This window comes from Chiloscyllium punctatum, chromosome 5, assembly GCF_047496795.1.
Source record: "Chiloscyllium punctatum isolate Juve2018m chromosome 5, sChiPun1.3, whole genome shotgun sequence".
NCBI classification, from domain to species: domain Eukaryota; kingdom Metazoa; phylum Chordata; class Chondrichthyes; order Orectolobiformes; family Hemiscylliidae; genus Chiloscyllium; species Chiloscyllium punctatum.
Genome location: NC_092743.1, coordinates 113364269 through 113382769, shown reverse-complemented (window position 1 = coordinate 113382769; position 18501 = coordinate 113364269). Strand labels below are relative to the sequence as shown.

General features: G+C 38.2%; 1 protein-coding gene across 22 annotated transcripts in view; it reads left to right on the top strand.

Moving 5' to 3' along the window:
• Nucleotides 1-18501, top strand: part of LOC140477357 (cAMP-regulated phosphoprotein 21-like) — a 448868-nt gene that overhangs the window by 245401 nt on the left and 184966 nt on the right. For 20 of the 22 annotated variants that reach the window (XM_072571088.1, XM_072571084.1, XM_072571087.1 and 17 more), the window contains one exon: nt 7196-7366. The gene's annotated coding sequence lies outside the window, so the exon portion shown is untranslated. Of the gene's footprint in view, nt 1-6413; nt 6439-7054; nt 7080-7195; nt 7367-18501 lie in introns of those variants that run through there. The other 2 variants (XM_072571094.1, XM_072571096.1) reach the window with 2 other exon arrangements.

Genomic DNA, 18501 nt, shown 5'->3' with positions numbered 1-18501 from the left:
TCACACTGGTGGGACATCAGGTTGTGTATTTTTATCCAACCTATGATGTCTAATTTTTGGTTGATAGAAATGTTTGCCAGCATTTTGAGAAAGGGAATAGGTGATGAAACCAAACAATACAGAATGACCAAATGGTAGACGATAATGTAAAAGAAAGACCCTCAATTCCTCCCTCAAAGATACAAATCTATTAGTTAAACATTGTTCTAAAAAAAATCTTCAAAATGATTTTGGGATATCCAATAGACAATTTCATTCCCCTAAGAAAGAAATGTTAAATCAACTTCCATTCACAAAAATTCATGCTTTTCTAGCCAAATAGCATTTTTTGGAAAACAATTATTATTATGATAACCATAGACGAGGCAAGTTTTATATTAAATACTATCAGAGAGCTGCAAAGCAGTTACAGACAAGTAGTGTTTTTATTGCAGGAGTATGTCTTTAAATACCCATCTGTCTTATTTCATAACATCCTATCCCCAGACCACCCAGTCCTCTTTTGCCATCCCTATTTCTCATTTCAATCCTTGGGTAAGTATCATAAAATGAAACATGTTTTCCTATGGTATGACAAAAAAAGTACAGTTTAAAAGGACCCCCTGTGCTCTGATGCACGTTGGGTTGTTCTGAGGTCATGTAAGGCACAACATGAATGCAAATGATTTCTCTTATTTCTATACACTGAAGAAATGGAAAAATGGGATTAGAACAAACAGAGTCACAACTAGCATCCCCATTGGGCCAAACTTTCTTTGAAACTTATTGCTAAGATTTTTGAAGGTTTTCTGTTTTAGAATGTTAACATAGCAAATTGCACAGATGTCTAAAAAGTAATGGAAGGAATGCCTGTATTTGCTTCTTTATAGCCCTTTTCACAAGCTCAGGATATGCTTTACAGTGAATACAATATTTTAAAAATGTAATCCCTCGTGTGATGTTTAATGAAAATGGAGTTTGAAGCATTTTAAGAATACAGCCATGAGGAAATTACAACATGGTGTAATCTAACGTCTGGTAGAAAGTCACAAATATGTTGGACCTTAAGAAAAATAATGCTAGTTAACTTTAGCAAAGTTAAAAACACAAATAAGTATTTCAACAACCTTGCAAAATCCAAAAGAAGATTGATGAACAATTTATTCTTAACCTGTTTCATGAAAATCACTAACATGAAAAATCATTTGACTCATGAAGTTGGCATGATTTTGGAAGTTGGGAACTTATATTTACTTACAGTCCATGCAAGTGTGGCCTTTGCATTCATTATGTTCTTAATTATTTTCTGAATGTGTGGTCCCCAATTGGGACTGTAGAGTCAGGAAAAACTCTTGACTTCACAAAACCAACAAGGGATAGAGTGCCTATATTTCTAATATTCATCCTGGGAAGGGCAGGTTTAACAGGAATGGAAACACTGTGGTGACAGCTTCTGAGCAATTTAGAACTGACACTTACAAGTAAAAATCAGTCCCTTGGTGTCTGGGACTACCTTCTTAATGTTGAAGTAGTTTATAATTTATTTAAATTCTGGGAATGCAATATTGGTTAGGCCACTCTTGGAATATTGTGTGCAATTCTCATCTCTCTCCTATTGGAAGGATGTTGTGGAACTTGGAAAAGCTTCAGAAAAAACTTACAAAGCTGGTGCCAGGGTTGGAGGATTTAAGCTATATAGAGAGGCTGAATAGGCTGGGGCTGTATTCCCTGGAGCGTCGGAGGATGAGGGGTGACCTTATAGAGGTTTATAAAATCATGAGGGGCATGGATAGGATAAATAGATAAGGTCTTTCCCCTGGGGTGGGGGAGTCCAGAACTAGAGGGAAGGTTTGAGGTGAGAGGGGAAAAAATATACGAAGGGCTTAAGGGGCAATTTTTTCACACAGAGGGTATTGTGTATGTGAAATGAGCTACCAGAGGAATTGTTGGAGGCTGGTACAATTACAAAATTTAAAAAGCATCTGGATAGTTACATGTAGAGGATGGGTTTACATGTATATGGGCCAAATACTAGCAAATGATATTAGATTAATTTAGGGCATCTGGTCAGTGTGGATGAGTTGGACCGAAGGGTCTGTTGCTGTGCTGCATAGCGCCATGACTCTATGTATGTTGTAGTGGTTTGAAATATTTAAATTTGCAAGGTAAGGACTTACATTTTTTTCTCCTTTTTTCTTTTTTTGTGAATACTTTCTGTGATCTGTTCTTCAGCACTAACATCGCAGACTTTAACTCGAGTCAAATACATGAAACAAACAATTTTATGATCTGATTATTGATCCCTGGAGGACCCCATCAGCTGCTCCAATCTGGATAAAATCTCTCCTGTGCTATGTCTGCCCAGAACCTAGTCAATTTTGTATTCAAGTTACCACCATCTATTTAATGTCAATTGCTTTTTTAAAAAATGCTTTATGTGGTACTTTGGCAAATATCATTGGAAAGTTCAAATATGCATTTGTGAATCCTCTCTGTTACGGTAACCAGAATCTAAATCTACGCCACACTTTTAAAGCAATAAAACATATCAAGGCTCTTCACATAAGCATTATAAAGCAACATATGATGCAAGGTCTCAAAAGGTGTAATTAGGTTGATGACGAAAAACTTGGACAAAGAGACATGTTTAAGAATGCATTGGGGGAAGAATTTGAGGTAGAGAGTTGTAGGGAGGATTTTCTAGAGCTTATGGTCTAGACTACAAAACACTCAGCCACCAATGGTTATCTCATTAAAATTGGAATGTGAAGAAGCTAGAATTGTAGGAGTACCTCTGCTGTTACCTGTATTCCATGATTGGGTATCACTTGGTGAAGAATCCTAAGTGTGCTAATAGCTACACTAACAATCAACTTAAGATAATTAGTGAGTTTGTAATATGGCTGATTTGTGCTTGCTAGAAGTGACATACATTCAAGCGAGGTATCTGTTCCCTGCAGTCAAAAGTTATATATTCAAATGTTGGATTTTTTTTTTACATAACTAGGAGCATGAGACCCATTGCATTTTCCATAGCAACAATGCACCCAAACCTACCAATAAACTAGCATCCTTTTCACTTCAAGCATAAATTGCTGTGATCATTTGAAATTTGGCATTCGTACATTTGCTTTGATAAATGCAAAATGAATGCTTCAGCAACGTGCCTCTCTTTTCAGAAATAAATTTGTGCTATTGAAATACTCAGCACCAGTTACACTCGTCACAAGCCTTCTGTGTAATTACGTAGCTGATGAAGGCTTTATTTCCTAGTCTGTTTCCGTGACAATGGTAGAATGTGCTAGCAGCCCACCTTGCAGCTGTCTCTGCATTTGAGACAGATGGCTGCCTTCATCCATTTGACAGAAATGAAACCTGATTAAGTACCTCAAAATTAGCAACAGCTTCATAACTATTTTCTCAATTGTTTGCTGTTCCAATGTAAGTGTTACTTCAGGATGCGCTCAGTGAAATATCTCTCATACTGTATTCTCCATTGGATGAATTCTGTCAGATCGTGAAGTGAAATAATTAATTAACATATCACCAAACTTCAATCAAATTGAACTCTGCAATTCTTCTTGAAACCCCCTGGATTTTTAATCTCAATTTGAAAGCAATTTACCGTATGCCAAACAAAGTATTTTTAAACAGTATGTTTATAAAAGTTGGATGCCATGTGAGATGGGTATTGGTGGTTTGGGCTTCATTTCTGTGTGATTTATTTCTGGTGTGATCCCATTCCATAATTTGTGGTGAACTAGTCTGGCAATGTTGCATTATGGCAGACTAGTGTGAAAGTTAAGTCTACTGCATGTAATTTAAGCCCCAACAGTGAGCTTGTCATAGCCATGGTTTATGATTTATAAAATATAGCTGGTGTACATTTCTAATTTATAATGTTGTTTTACTTTTATATAGTGACACCTGTTTCCAGGAAGATGTGACATTATTGTAAATAATTTCTCCATTAGCATTAATGTATTTGACATTTCTATAAGTTATTCCTGAATAATTTTGCAACATACTGTTATAAAATTGTGTAATCCCAGCCAGGCATTTGCAGCTAATTCTTCTATCAATTACATCATGTTCTCACATAAATTGATTGAATTAAAAACTGCACGTTGTTTAATATATTTTTAATTATTTTGTTTTGTACCTATAATGGCAAGCTTTTTTTTTAACCTGTTTATTTTAATAGAATGCAAACATTTTGTTTGGCTGTTACAGATGGGTTTTATCATTCATTATTATGGAAATGAATTTTTTAAATCATTAGTCATACCAAAAAATGGCATTATGGGTGCAGAGACAAGGTCTCCTTTTTGTACTCAATTTGGAATTGGTAATTTTCTTCAAACCCATCAGTATACATTTTGTCATTTATTAGAATTTCCACAAACTCATTGAAGGCTTTAGACAGATATGGGCCAAATGCTGGTGAATGGGACTAGATTAATTTAGGATATCTGGTCAGCATAGGTAAATTGGACCGAAGGGTCGGTGTCTGTGCTGTACATCTCGATGACTCTATGCTGTTGGTAAAATTGATTCAACCATTCTCTAAAGTAAGTATCTGCTTATCTCAATGGGTGCAAGTTGTGTAGTAGTCAGAAGGCTGTAGGTTTAAACTGGCTACAGAACCTGAGTACAGAATTGAGGTTCACAGTTCAATTTTGAGAGGCTGCTGCATTACTGAAGCTGCTTTCTTTCAAATGCAATGTCGAACATATACTTCATTTGCTATTGAGTGTATAGAAAACAGGGAAGCTTTCTTGATTTTGGAGTTGCTATTTAAATGCAAGTCGCATTCCAATGTCAAATTTTGAATTGTGCAAGAACAATAAAATAAGATGTTTACTCTGTTTACTTTTTATAATTACAACATTTTAAAGCAATTTTAATCTTTTGTCAAAATATAGCATGAAAATCAGATTCATATGTTTGAAAAGCTTCAAAAATAAACTTTTGTAGCAGATTTCAGAACTCGATCAAACAAGTTTTCTGAGATAAACACATCAACATAAGTTATGCCTATAATGCTATGAAATCTCCCAAGGCATCCGTCAGGAACACTATAAAACAAAGATTGATAACAAGCCACATAAGTAAGTGTTAGGTCAGATGTTCAAAAGCTTGGTCAATGAGTCAGGTTTCAAGGAATGCTTTAGAAGCAATAATGTTACAACAAAGAAAGAGGCCAAATGGCCCCTTGTATCTGTGCTGGCACTTTCAAAGTGCCATCAAATTACGTCCATTCCCCTACTATTTTTTCATAAACTTGAGTATGTTACATGTTGAATAAAAATACATGAATAAAGTATATATTGGACCCCCATCCAGAAAAATGTGCAAGTCTTTTTTTAAAATTTACATTGAGCCAATTATTCTTTCGAGGCAACACTTAAAATAAAGATTAGCTTTTACACAGGTGAAGGAACTGTATGAAAATTAAAAGGGTGGATGTGCCATAGATCCAGGATCACAGTAATGCCACTAAAGTTAGCTATCAACTGACAAAAATTTAAACTGGCATGACTGGAATTTGAAAATAATGAATATTTTTGATTGGTAAGTCATACCTCTGGGACTGAAAGGTGTACCCAACCCCATGCTGGTGGTCAATGGAGCTGTGGAATAGTATTTTCCTAATGGCGTCAAATTAATAGGTTACTGCTCAGGCCACTGTTCAATTAAGAATAGGATCCAATCACAAATCTGGATATTCAGCAGCTTCAGCAGACCACCACTAGAGGGCAGCCACTGCTGAAACTGCAAGAAGAAGAAGGGAATGTCAAATGTAGTCATGATTGTTGAGGATGACTATTAGTTTCCTTGTCAGGCTTGCAGACTCAAGTGGTTGGTTTCATCTTGAGGTTTTTTGTGCAATTAGATATTCATGCTTAATGAAAGAAAGTGAGATAGAGAGTTGGATGGAAGAAATTCCAGAGCTTGAGACTGTGCAAACTGAAGGCATGGCCACTAAGATGGAGCAGTCATAACTAGAAATGCCCAAAATGCTTAAACTTAAGAAACGCAACCATCCGAGAAAGTTTAGGATTGGAGGATATTACAGGAATAGTCAAAGTGTGGACATAGAGGGATTTGAAAATGAGAATGTGAATTTTAATCCTTAAGATGTAGCTGATTGAAGAACTATGTAAATCAGTGAGCCCAAGAATGACGTGGGAATGCAACTTCCTGTGATTCAAGATATGGCAGAGTTTTGAATGATCTCAGGTTTACAGAGAATAGAATTGGGAGATCAATGATGAGAGCATTGGAATAGATGAGTCCAGTAGCAATGGTATGAATGAGTATTTCAGCATCAAGTTAGATGAGACAGCTTAAATCCTTGATGTTTTCTATAAGGAGAAAAGTGCTGGTGAAGGTTTTGGCTATGTGAAGCATCTGTTCTGACTTATTCTGATCAATATTGCTGTATGATACACAAAGGTAACAATAGTGAACAGTGCAATAATGGTAATTAAGAACATGTGACCCATTCATGCTTTACCAGTGATATATGTGATCTGTCTAAAATGGAAAACACTGTTGCTTATGTTATATATGTACAGAAATTATTGTGAATGATTACATAAGTGCTGATTTACTCTAATCAGATGCAACAGACGAATAATGTAGACAGTATAATTTTATCATTCATAGAAAGGAGAACTGTATAAAATATTTTTTGTGCCTTGATCTACAAATGCTGGTCAGTAGATTTTGTTCAGTTCAATTTGCTCTCCAGTCTTATGCCTTTATTCTATATGTTGCTGCTTTAAAAAATGGATATCAACAAACTTTCTAACCAATAATCATGTATAGTCATTATATAATGTCTGACCACTATTGTTACAAAGAATAGGGCAGATTTTTAAATATTTGACTGGAAAAGTAGTGAGGACTTCAAGCAATTCCTGTTCTGTTAATTTTAACAGTATAGATTGCCTGAATGAAAGCAGAACACAACTAGAAATGCGTAATCGTCAAGTGTAAAATAATTGTTAATTTTAGCTCTTTGCGTAGGAGCTGTTATGATTGAACAGCCGTTTCTTGCCTTTATTAGAGAAGCAGCAAGCGGTTTGAGACAGGTGAAGCTAATTCAAACTGTGAAGCAGATTTGCTTCAAGCAGGTCATTAGTGCAGGAAATCTGCCTCTACTCAAGACTTTCCTTAACCCTTCTATCGTTTTCAACATTTCTTTCAGGTTAATGATGGTCCATCAAATCCTCTTTGGGAACAGCATGGAGGTTGTCATTTTGGACTATTGATAAGGACATGGGACTCACTTTGTCATTGATCTATCGTGTTGATTTCAACAGTGAACAGCATCAGATAGGAAGCATCAAAACACCAACGCAGAATCCGTGCACGGAAGGTAATTTTCATTTCCAAATTATGAATATAAAACCTTACTAAGTTTACTAGAATGTGGAATGAGTTAACTTTTAAGGTAATTTTGTAAAAGGAAGCTGACAAGTTTGAAACCATTTTGAATTTAAGTTATTAAATTATGCCATTTTTCATTTTTGTATCAATTTCATCAATGTAAAGTCACACATCATGGATAATGTTTAACTGATTCACTGACCTATATCAAGCAAGAAGGGGTATGGTTTGCAGAACCTGGAATTTTCAAAAAAATCAGTGATCTCTGGGAAAGGGTGCAAGAAATTTAGTCTGGTGTTAACGAATTGACCTTTATTCTGTTACTTATGTAAATAGTGATTTTCATGGTTATGATTTCTAATCTGTGTAAAACAAGCCATTAAGGTGATGAGAGGGTGGCTATATGTGCATGTTGTGTATTTAAATCTATTAAATTTCACCATTTAGCAAATCTTCATAGTTTTTGCATTACTGTCTGTTTGGCCAGAAATGTTGTAGAGAAAAATACATTAAATCGTAAAGGTACTGTGTATAATTCGATGCAAGTTAACTGAAATGTGTATCATATAGAGCAAAAACAGTGACACAAAATAAATCTGTTTGCCTGCATTTACGCTTTGTTTGTACAGTATCTCTACAGTATGGAAACATTATTATAGCATGTTTTTCTTTTAACATGACGTGCTATATGAATAATAAAGCAGGTTTCTTGAAAGCTGTATACGTTGGTAGGAATGTGCATGGGTCAATGGCCAACATTGTTACAGGCTGATAATGGAAGCATTTACCTTATTAAAATTCTAAAACTTCACTTTGACAGCCAAAAGCTCAAAAGATGTATTGCTTTCTAATTTGCTTTACCATTTTACCTTATTAAGTATTCGTAAAACAAAATCAATTATCCTTTGTGAATTCTTGTAAAATATCAGATGTAAAATAAATTGTTTGGTTTAGTTGAATTTCATAATTTATTCAGAATCCTTCTGCAATAACTGCTATTGTAGTTGCATCATCATACTTCTACAGAATGTGGGTTTGAACTCTGACTGCAGATTTTATTTCTACGTAACAGTCAAATTAAAATAATATTGATATTTAGTATTTTAATTTATATTGCATCAAGGAACTAAAACTTCTCAATGCCTGTTTTGTCTTATTATTAATGTTGAACATGGAACACGTATAGTCTTACATATATAATGTATCGTTATGTACATTTTTAAAATTCTCAAGATGGTAGCCTTTCCCTACTGAGAAGAGACAAGAACCAGCTCCCTTTCCCTAGAAGTGATCGCTTTCATATCTATCAATCCTATATTGAAACTATGCCTACTATTTATATCAAGTCCTTGCCTAATTTAACTCTTCATCAATTACATTCTGAAGGGTTATTTTCTGCAGTGGAACTCAATAGATTCTTTGTAATAAATCTTTTTATTTATCAACATTTCAACCATTTTGTTTGCACAATTTGCATTCATACAACCAGAAGGAAGCCATTCAGGGCATTGTTCTTGTGCTGGCTGTTTTTCATAACTCTACAAGCTATTCCATTTGCTGTAAATGTTAGAGGAGGAGAACATGTAGCTGTCAATATGCTCTACTATATATTTCTGAAATTAAATATTGTCACATAATTCATCCATTAAAAGAATCACTGATAGCAATAGGGTTTGGATAGAGTTGATAAAGAAAGAATCTCATCTTCTCTGTGAAATCAGTCAATAATTAGATACCGTTAATTTGGCGATCATTGTTGAAAAGTCTAGAAGACTTTTTCTCACTTCGAGGTGTCAAATCCTGAAGCATGTACCTGTCAATGTCATGAAAATAGATTCTGTAAATAATTTTCAAAATCTATTAGACAAGGTTTCAGAGGATGAGGATTCTTAGCATTATGAACAAAATGTAGGGATGTGAGAATAAAAATGATTGCTCTTTTAGCAATCCAGAACAGGCTCACCAAGGCCAAATGGCTTCTTTCTGTGCTATATGTTCCTATGATTCTGTGAAATATGGCTGCCAACTTAGCACTAACCAATCCCTTTCCGAGTTCTACAAACAGTGCAGTGCTTCATGCTGTGATACTGAGATTCAGGCGCACTATTCTATTCTTCACAGTCAGCCACTTGAAGTCCCACATTGACTCCCAGCATTCTTCAGTGTATGCTTCCCAATGAGATTACGATGCTCAATAATTGCTGTTTAGCTCGGACTCCATTGACCTGACATGCCCCTGGCATTGAGGCCACCCGCTGTGGTGAATGGCCCCGTTTTCCTGCCTCGGTCTTTTTGAATTGTGTGGGTCAGAAAAGCAAATGGAATGCAGTTAAGAATGAATAGGGCAAAAGGTGTGCAAACATGAACTAAATCAGACCAAGACTGAACTGGGTGAATTTGTGACCTTAACGTAGAGAATCGCCAATCTGCAGGAATCCAGCAGTAGCTCAGCTCACCTAACAGAGTAAATATCACAATGTGAGATCAACCTGTAATATACAAACATAGAAAGCAAACAGAATATCTCTATGGCAGGATTGACCAATTTCAGATAATTCAAAGACCAAAAGACTATTAATCCCTGAATTAGTTTGGGATTGCTAAAACTAGTTTTATGGGCTAAGGAAGGGAGGGAGAGGGAAATCAGCTACACTTCTCATCCCTAACTTGTTGTAAAGTTCTTATGTGCCTGTGTATATACAAGTTTACATTTTGATGCTCGTGGTTAATGATCCTGATGGCTCTCTTTGTGTGGCTTCATTAACAAGTAATCCCCAAGTAGGCAACCTTTAGCTCAATGTGAGTCACTGTTTTAAGAATGAATTGGAGAAGAATTAAAGCAACAAATAATATAATTATAAGTAGCCAGTGTTGTATGTTACTTGAGGCTGATCCTGACAACACTGGTTTCAATAGGCTGGATAGGTCCCAATACAGTAGGAACAGTGAATGGGGAAGTAGCAGTTAAGTGACTATTAGAAGTAAGATTTGGCATGTCTATCAGTGTTTTAACTTCAGTCACAGAATTGCCTATTATTTCCAGATTTTCCAACTCACTAATGTGAGTTAGTATGAAGGTAATTTCAACTTCAGTGTTGAAAGGAACATGTCAAGCTTTTAGCTTTTAGAACAAAAGGAACTGACAGGCTGCATTCCACAAGCTGACAAGTTGTGCCTGCATTTCTGGATGCGATTCTGGGGTACTCTTTCCTACTGGGAGGAAGTGACTTGCTAGTGAAACAGTTAGCCATATGAAGTCCATGAGGTCAGAAGTAGGGGTGTAGGGTTATGCTTGTGGATGCAATGTTGAAAGTGATTTTCCCACTAAGTAGTGTAGGAAAGATGAATATGTTCACCAATATACTGATGTGTATATCAAACTAATGCCCTGCTCTGAATTTTCACTGCTCATGTTAGCTTACCTTTCAGGCACATCCACCTCTCTGTCCATGCACATCCTCACATCCTTATGAGTCTGTCCACAACTGACATTGCTCCCTTATCTTGAAGTAATGTTAGGCCTCTCTCACATCTCCCCTTCAACTACTTCTGTCCATCCAACTGTTCATTACATATCACGATTCTTATTCAAAACTCCCTTCCTCCTTTTATAGGAAGAGAACGCAGAACAGGAGGAGAAACAGGGTCACAGAAGTGCTCCAACCATCTCACTTTCTCTGCATATTAATGGGATCTTGGCATATCTGGTTGTGGAGGTGGAGAGTTGGAATCTCCTAACTACCTCGTGACTAAATTAAGTATCGAGCAGCCGCATTCATTGAGCACTCACTTACGTCGACAAGCTATTTGCAATGATTTGAGATGAGCATGTGTATAACCATCACTTCAAGCATTTTTCTAGATATTTCTTGAATCTTCAAAGTGCCCTGGAGAAGGTGGTCTTCGAGAAAGATAGTAACTTCTCAGAGGACCTGACTCCCTATGAGGATACATCATCATAAGAGACCTCAGATCATGCACCAGCTTTAGATACTCACACAGCAGGGAGACACTAAGGCACAAATTGGATTTTCAACTCCTGCACATAATAAGAGAGTGAGATCAGTTTGTGAAGGCATGGACAACTGTAAGGAGTCTGGGTGTTCCAAGCTCTGCTCAGCTGCAACTGTTGATGAAGAGTGTGCAACACTCTGAAAGGTTTTCAAACCTTATGTTGCATCTTTGCAGAGAGATAGGAGGAGTTGCTTTCACTGTGAGTGACATGATGTTGTATGCCTTTGAAATGATGTCTTTGTTCACTGCACAAATCATCAAACATGGCAATCATGCAAGAGTTTTTACTAGTGGTACACATAGCTTGAATGATGCCCTAATCCTCGTCCTGAACATTTATCATCCCACTTAACTGCGGCCCATCACTAACTGTGTGAGGTATGGCTGGGTCATGCGAGGGATAAGCATGAGATGGGTCCTAGGAATTGAGCTTTGTCTCCCATTACCATTCCACACACTCCACCGTCTCTACCTCAATATTATCACATGTTGCTTTGTGTAACAATGGCCAATCTATCCCTTCACAGCAGTCAGTAAGCTCCCTCACCTCTGCTGAAACTAGAGATTCTGTCTCATACAAATTCTAGGAAGGGAAAGGATAAAGATTTGTAGTTTTTTTCAAGATATGCACAAAAATATGCTACACAATATTAAATTGGTTTGCTTCTGTTTCATTTCTCAGTCACATCAACACCATTGCTTGCTGCTATTTTCTCCATCTTGCCCATGTTTGGTCTTTTCCCACCAAGTGGTCTGGATTAAAGACACAAGTTCAAATGCTAGCAATCCAATTGACCAAATATGAAATGGTGAGGTGGGAATGACAGCCCTTCACACCAAGGCCACATGTGTCCAAGGAACCCTAGCAAAACTGGAATGAATGGGTATCGGGGGCAGACTGGCTCCATTCAGACCTCAAACATAGGAAGATGGTTGTGGTCGCTTGAGGTTAGTCATCTCAGTCCTAGGATCTGTCTATAGGAGTTCCTAAGGATATTGTCTGAGGCCCAACCATCTTCAGCTGTGGCCAGAAATGTGGATATTTGCCAATGGTTGCACAATGTTCAGCACCATTGTGACTCCTCAGATACTGAAGCTACAGATCCAGAAGCTCCAAGAGCAGATCAAAAGCTCGGAATACTGCAGCAAGTAACTATCTCTTGACTACCCAAAGCTTGTCTACCATCTACAAGGCAGAGGTCAGGAGTGTGATGGAATACTCCCCACTTGCCTGAATGAGTGCAACTCAAACAACATTCAAGAAGCTTGACACCACCCAGGATAAAGCACCCTGCGGAATTGACACCACATCCACAAGCATCCATTCCCTTTATTACTGGTGCTCAGCAACAGAACTTTGCCAAAAATCCTTAGTCAATACCGTCTAAACCCACAACCATGTCTGTCTGGAAGGACAGCAGATATATGGGAACACCACCACTTGAAAGTTCCCCTGCAAGCCACTCACATCCTGACTTGGAAATATATCACTATTCATTTACTGTCATGGGCCAAAATCCTGGAATTCCCTCCCTAAGTGCATTATGGGTCAACCTACAGCACATGGACTGCAGTGGTTCAAGAAGGCAGCTGACCACAACCTTCTCAAGGACAACTAGGGATGGCAACAAATGTTGGCCAACCAGTGATGCCCAAGTCCTAAGAGTGAGTTAAAAAATAGTTAGTCTCACTAATGGTGATCATGAAACTACCTGATTGTCACCAAGACCCATCTGGTTAATTGCTTTAGGGAAATAAATTTGCCACCCTTATCCAGCCTGACCTACGTGTGATTACAGGTTTACAACACGGTGGTTGATTTTTAATTACCTTCTGAAATGGCCAAACAAGCAGCATTGACATTTATGTCATACCACAACAGTCAAATAGGAACAAATTAAGGTGGCATCAACATTAACATTAGATGTAATAAAAACACACCCTGTTGAGTTAACCCTGCAAAGGTCTCCTCAGTAGCATTTCTGTGCTAAGTCAGAGGCAAAGTCGAATAATGTTGCTGAGGTGAAAATATACAGTCTTAGTGTTTTAATGATGCTCAAATATATATTTGAATGCTCACCTCAAGGTCAGAAATGATCATAAGATTCTGAACAGACTGGTTTAGTCTCTGGTGTTATGAGTGAGTGGGATAATGGTTCAGGAATAATGTTTGAACAGGGGACCAAAAGCAATGCTTTCAATCTTTCCAATACCTAAGTGGGGGAAACCTCTGCTCAGCCAGTACAAGATTTAAAAGAAGCAGTCTGATAATTTAGCAACAGTGACGAGGTCACCAGGAGTGACAGTACAATAGAGCTATGTGTCTTAGCTTTCTAAAAATAAAATCTTTAGATATCAGTGTCCAGACCATCATTTGTTTCCAATCCCTGATGCCCTCGAGAATATCCTTACACCTCTGCAGTCCACAGTGCTAATAGGCAGGAGGTTCCAAATTTTTGATGCAACAACAATGAAGGGCCAATAGTTTAATTTAAAGTCAGGATGGTGTGTAGCTTGGAAGGGCACTTATTGGGGGTGGTGCTCCTGTGCATCTGCCGCTTTTGTCCTTCACTTTGATAGAGGTCATGAGTTTGCTAACTGCTTTCGGAGCAGTCTTAGCAAGTTGCTGTGACACCTTCGTGGATGGAGTGAATGTTTAAAATTAGGGCTGGGGTGTCAGTAAAGCAGTCTGCTTTGTCCTGCTAATTCTTGAGTGTTGGAGTTTGTCTCATGCAGATAGGTGAAGTGTTTCTATCACCCTTCTGATTTATGCCTTGTACTGATGAACAGCCGTTCAGGTGTCACTGTACATATGTGAAAATGAATGCCATGCTTTCAATTAATGTTGCTGGCAAGGCTCACATAGATGGGAAATAGGCAGAGAAAGGGTGGGTCTTTGGCAGACACCAGACGTGATGGTCTTGAAGCAGGAAGAAAAGCCATTGTGAATGGTACTTTAACTAAAGCAGGGAAATAGGAATGGAACCAGAAGGGAACAGTTCAATCCCACTGCATGACAGTGGAGAAGCATTGGAGGAACTATGAATAACCTTGTGAAAAGTTGCAGTCAGGTCAAGAGTGTGAAAGACGAAAATAATAGTCATTTTGACTTTGATAAGAGAGTTTTCAGTTCTGTAGAGCTGGCAGAAACTTAATTGAAAGGATTCACATTGAATTTTGGGAAAATTAGCCACAGATTTAGGAGGCAACCACATTTGGAAGGGAAAGGGATTTCCGAGATGGGATAGCAGTTTTTGAGAACACTATTTTGAAGTCTATTTTTCTGAGAAAAAGAGTTGATGATGACAGACTAAAGGAAGTAAAAGATAACATCTGAACAGAAAGAACCATCTACTATATTGACCAACATGCTTCTGAAGAGGGAAAATCGAGAGGTTAGCACATAGTCGGAGAAGAATCAAGGGAACAAGTTATTGGTCATGTTGGTAAGATGAGTTTAGAAAAGGCATGAGGAGGGATGAGAGAGAAACTGGAGTAGGATATGAGTTCATTGCTGGTTTGGAAAGTAGAAGGATGCTGATCAGATAGCCTTGAACTTCTTACACAGGAAGAGTTGTGTGGAGCTGAAAGTGAAGCACAGCAGAGAGCAGCTTAAGAATATAGTTTTCAGTTGAGAAATTAAGACTTAGGATATCTTTGCATCCCAGGATGATCCTGAAATGGTGAACAATTTTAGCAGCTAATAACAGGGCCAAACAATCCCTGACATGATCCAACCAGAATTCCTCATATAATGAACAATTAATAAATAAATGTTTGCAGCAAGATTGGACAATATGGAGATTTGGACTAATAATTAACAATGAACATTAATGTTAAGTGCCAGGCAATGACCAATCCTACAAGAACCAGGAAGTCATGTAGCATAGAAACAGACCCGTCAGTCCAACTAGTCCATGCCAACCATGTTCCCAGTCTAAACTAGTCCCACTCGCCTGTGTTTGGCCCATATCCCTCCAGACATTTCCCATTCATGCACTTATCCAAATGTTTTTAAAATGTTTTAACATCTACCATTTCCTCTGGAAGGTCATTCCACCCACAAACCATTCTCATCATGTTCAACAACGTTATTATTACTGAATGCCTTACCACAAATATCCCAGTAGTTAACATTGACCAAAAACTTAAATGGGCCAGCCATATAAATGCTGTGATGACAGGAAGGATGCTGGAGTTGGGAATTCTACAGCAAGTAACTTGTCACCTGATTCACTAAAACTCATCCAGCAAGGCACAAGGCCTGAGTTACATGGAATATTCTTCAATTTCCTGGTTCGATGCAGTTCCAATGATGCCTAAGAAATTCAACACCAAGTTTTGAAAAGATTTATTGCTCAGGTTGAGGTTCTGGGTGTAGGTTTACTCACTGAGCTGGAAGGTTCATTTTCAGATGTTTCATCACCATGCTAGGTAACATCTTCAGCGAGCCTCTGGACGAAGCTACTTGTGTTTCCTGCTTTCTATTTATATGTTTGGGCTTCCTTGGGTGACTGTGGTGACGAAACATCTGAAAATGAACCTTCCAGCACAGCGAGCAAACGTACACCCAGAAATTCAACACCAATCAAGCCAACAGCAACCCACTTGATTGGTACTCCACAGACCATAATCAACATTCATTTTGTCCATCACTGGTACACCATGGCAGCAGTGTGTATCATCTAAAAGATGCACTGCTGATATTTACCAAAGCTTCTTCAAACAACATCTTCCAAATTATAATATCTAATGTCTAGGAGAAAAGGTTAAAAGTGCCATCACTTGCAGATTCCATCTAATTCACACATATCTTGTCTTGGACCTTTATCTCTGTTCCCTCATGGTCATTGGGTCACAATCCTTCCCAATTGCTCTGTGGGTGTACCTGCTGCAAACTGACAACAGCAGTTATTCATCACCACTTTCCCACCTTCTCAAAGGCAATTAGGGATGGTCATCAAGCATTAGCCTTACAAGTGACAGCCCCAACTCACCAGCCAATGGAGAAAGGAGCAGCACCCTTGCTAATCTGATGAATCAGAGCTCTAAAATACAGATCAGGTTTGCAAGCATCTCTATAGTTGTCAATGTGACACCCAAAGTTACCTAGGTAACATCTAACACATTTGAAGCAATCTCTGATTAGATGTACTGTGAACAAAACCATACCCCCAAGCAGACAAGAAAGTATCTGTGATATTTGCATACTCCCTGAAGTATTTTGTTCTTGTACCTTTGATGGCATTTATTGCCTTTAATTGGTGAGTTTGAAGAACAGGAAGCTGTAAACCCACAGCCACATTAATATTGCTGTATTGAACAATGAATACATTGAAATTGAGAATCTGCTTCTCTTGAGGATGTTGCTGACATGCAGAGAAATACGCTGCAATTAAATACAGAAGTTGATAGTTTGGAACCAGTTTCCTGACATGCTGCCAATTTCCCCAGTTTTAATCACTCAACTAATGACAAAACCCACATGCACCTGCAAATTAAATTTCAGCTTAGTGTCTTACTTTGGAAATGTTTATCTTTCATTACACATGTACAACCTATCAGCTGGTTGAATTTATGAAACCAAAAAAGAAGTCAAACATGCATGCAATAGTGTTCCAGACCTTGTTGGACAATTAAAATGATCCTAGATTTGAGAGGCAAGAATCATCTAGGTGTTGATTGCTAGGTGATTTTTGTAAAGGCCAAATGTTGCAAATCCTGTACTTTGAGAATGTTCAATGATTTTGAATACATAAAAGAAGAGTTATTGGTAAATATGTTTGATGTAGCTCTGTACACAGTGATTAACAATACCAAAGCTTTTTTTCTTAATCTTCCACTATATGGTCCAACATCTAGTTCCATGTTACAATAATTAACCTCCATTCTAGTCCTGAGTATAATCATTACTCTCCCATATGCTTGACATGACCTTAATGTCTACTCTCTTAAGTCAAAGGGCTGTAGAGTTAAACAGATGTAACAGACAACTGACTTAGTCATTCATTGTCAGTGAGGAGTAGGGCCACTGAAAATGAGAATGTGATGAAGGCCAAGTGAGTGAACTGGAAATTTGGTTCAGGTGGGAAGGCAGTACAAAGGTGAGCAGAGATGCTCTACATAAGGTTTCTTGTAAGAAACAAGCACACCAGAAAACGAGGTGAGTGGGGAAGCACAAAAGGCAAGATTCGAGAGGCTGACCTGCAGCGAGACCAACACCAGAGTGATGTCACGAAATGCAGCATGACACGAATGCAGGGAAAGAGGTTGGATGGGTGAGTAGAATCGGTGAATATTTTTGCTCTCAATGTAAAAGTAACGTGCTCAATTTGTGTTTAGGTCTCAATGTTTGTCCTTTCTCTATTTTTTCCTAAAGAAATTGGTTAATTATAAATAAAATAATCATTACAATAAAATGTAAAAAGCAGTGTATAAATTAAATCAGTATCTTCGGGATGGAAGGATAGGTGATGTACTGCTACTGGACACCAAAGTGATCCAAAGTGGTCACATTTATAATAAGTGTTTGCCGCCCAAGGGATTTCAGACTCAAGTTGATGAGCTAAAACCTGAGTTCCAGGCATTGTGCCACTTCAGGGAAGGGAAACGTGACTTGGGTACTTTCCTCCAGCAGATAGAGACATCTCTGATCAAATTCAAATTTGATCTGTGCTCAGGGACAGGAGGGTGTAACTGCAGGTGACACAGGAGTGTGCATTTACTGGGTTGTTGAGAGTGTGGTGCTGGAAAAGCACAGCAGGTCAGGCAGTGTCCGAGGAGTAGGAGAATCAATGTTTCGGGCAAAAGCCCAGGAATGAGACTTGTGATCCGAGGGGGTAGAGAGATAAATGACAGGGTTCTCCTGCTCCTCAGATGCTGCCTGACCCGCTGTGCTTTTCCAGCACCATACTCTCGACTCTGATCTCCAGCATCTGAATTCGTCACTTCACTTAGTGGGTTGTGTCTGAGGAAATTCAGCCCCTGGAATTGCCCATCAGTTATGAAGTTCTTGCAAGCTATGTCGACTGGAGTGAGGATGTCAGGGAGGATCAGTGAACTGACCGTGGTGCTTTGCTATGAGAGCCATTCAAGTGGAGGTAGGAAATA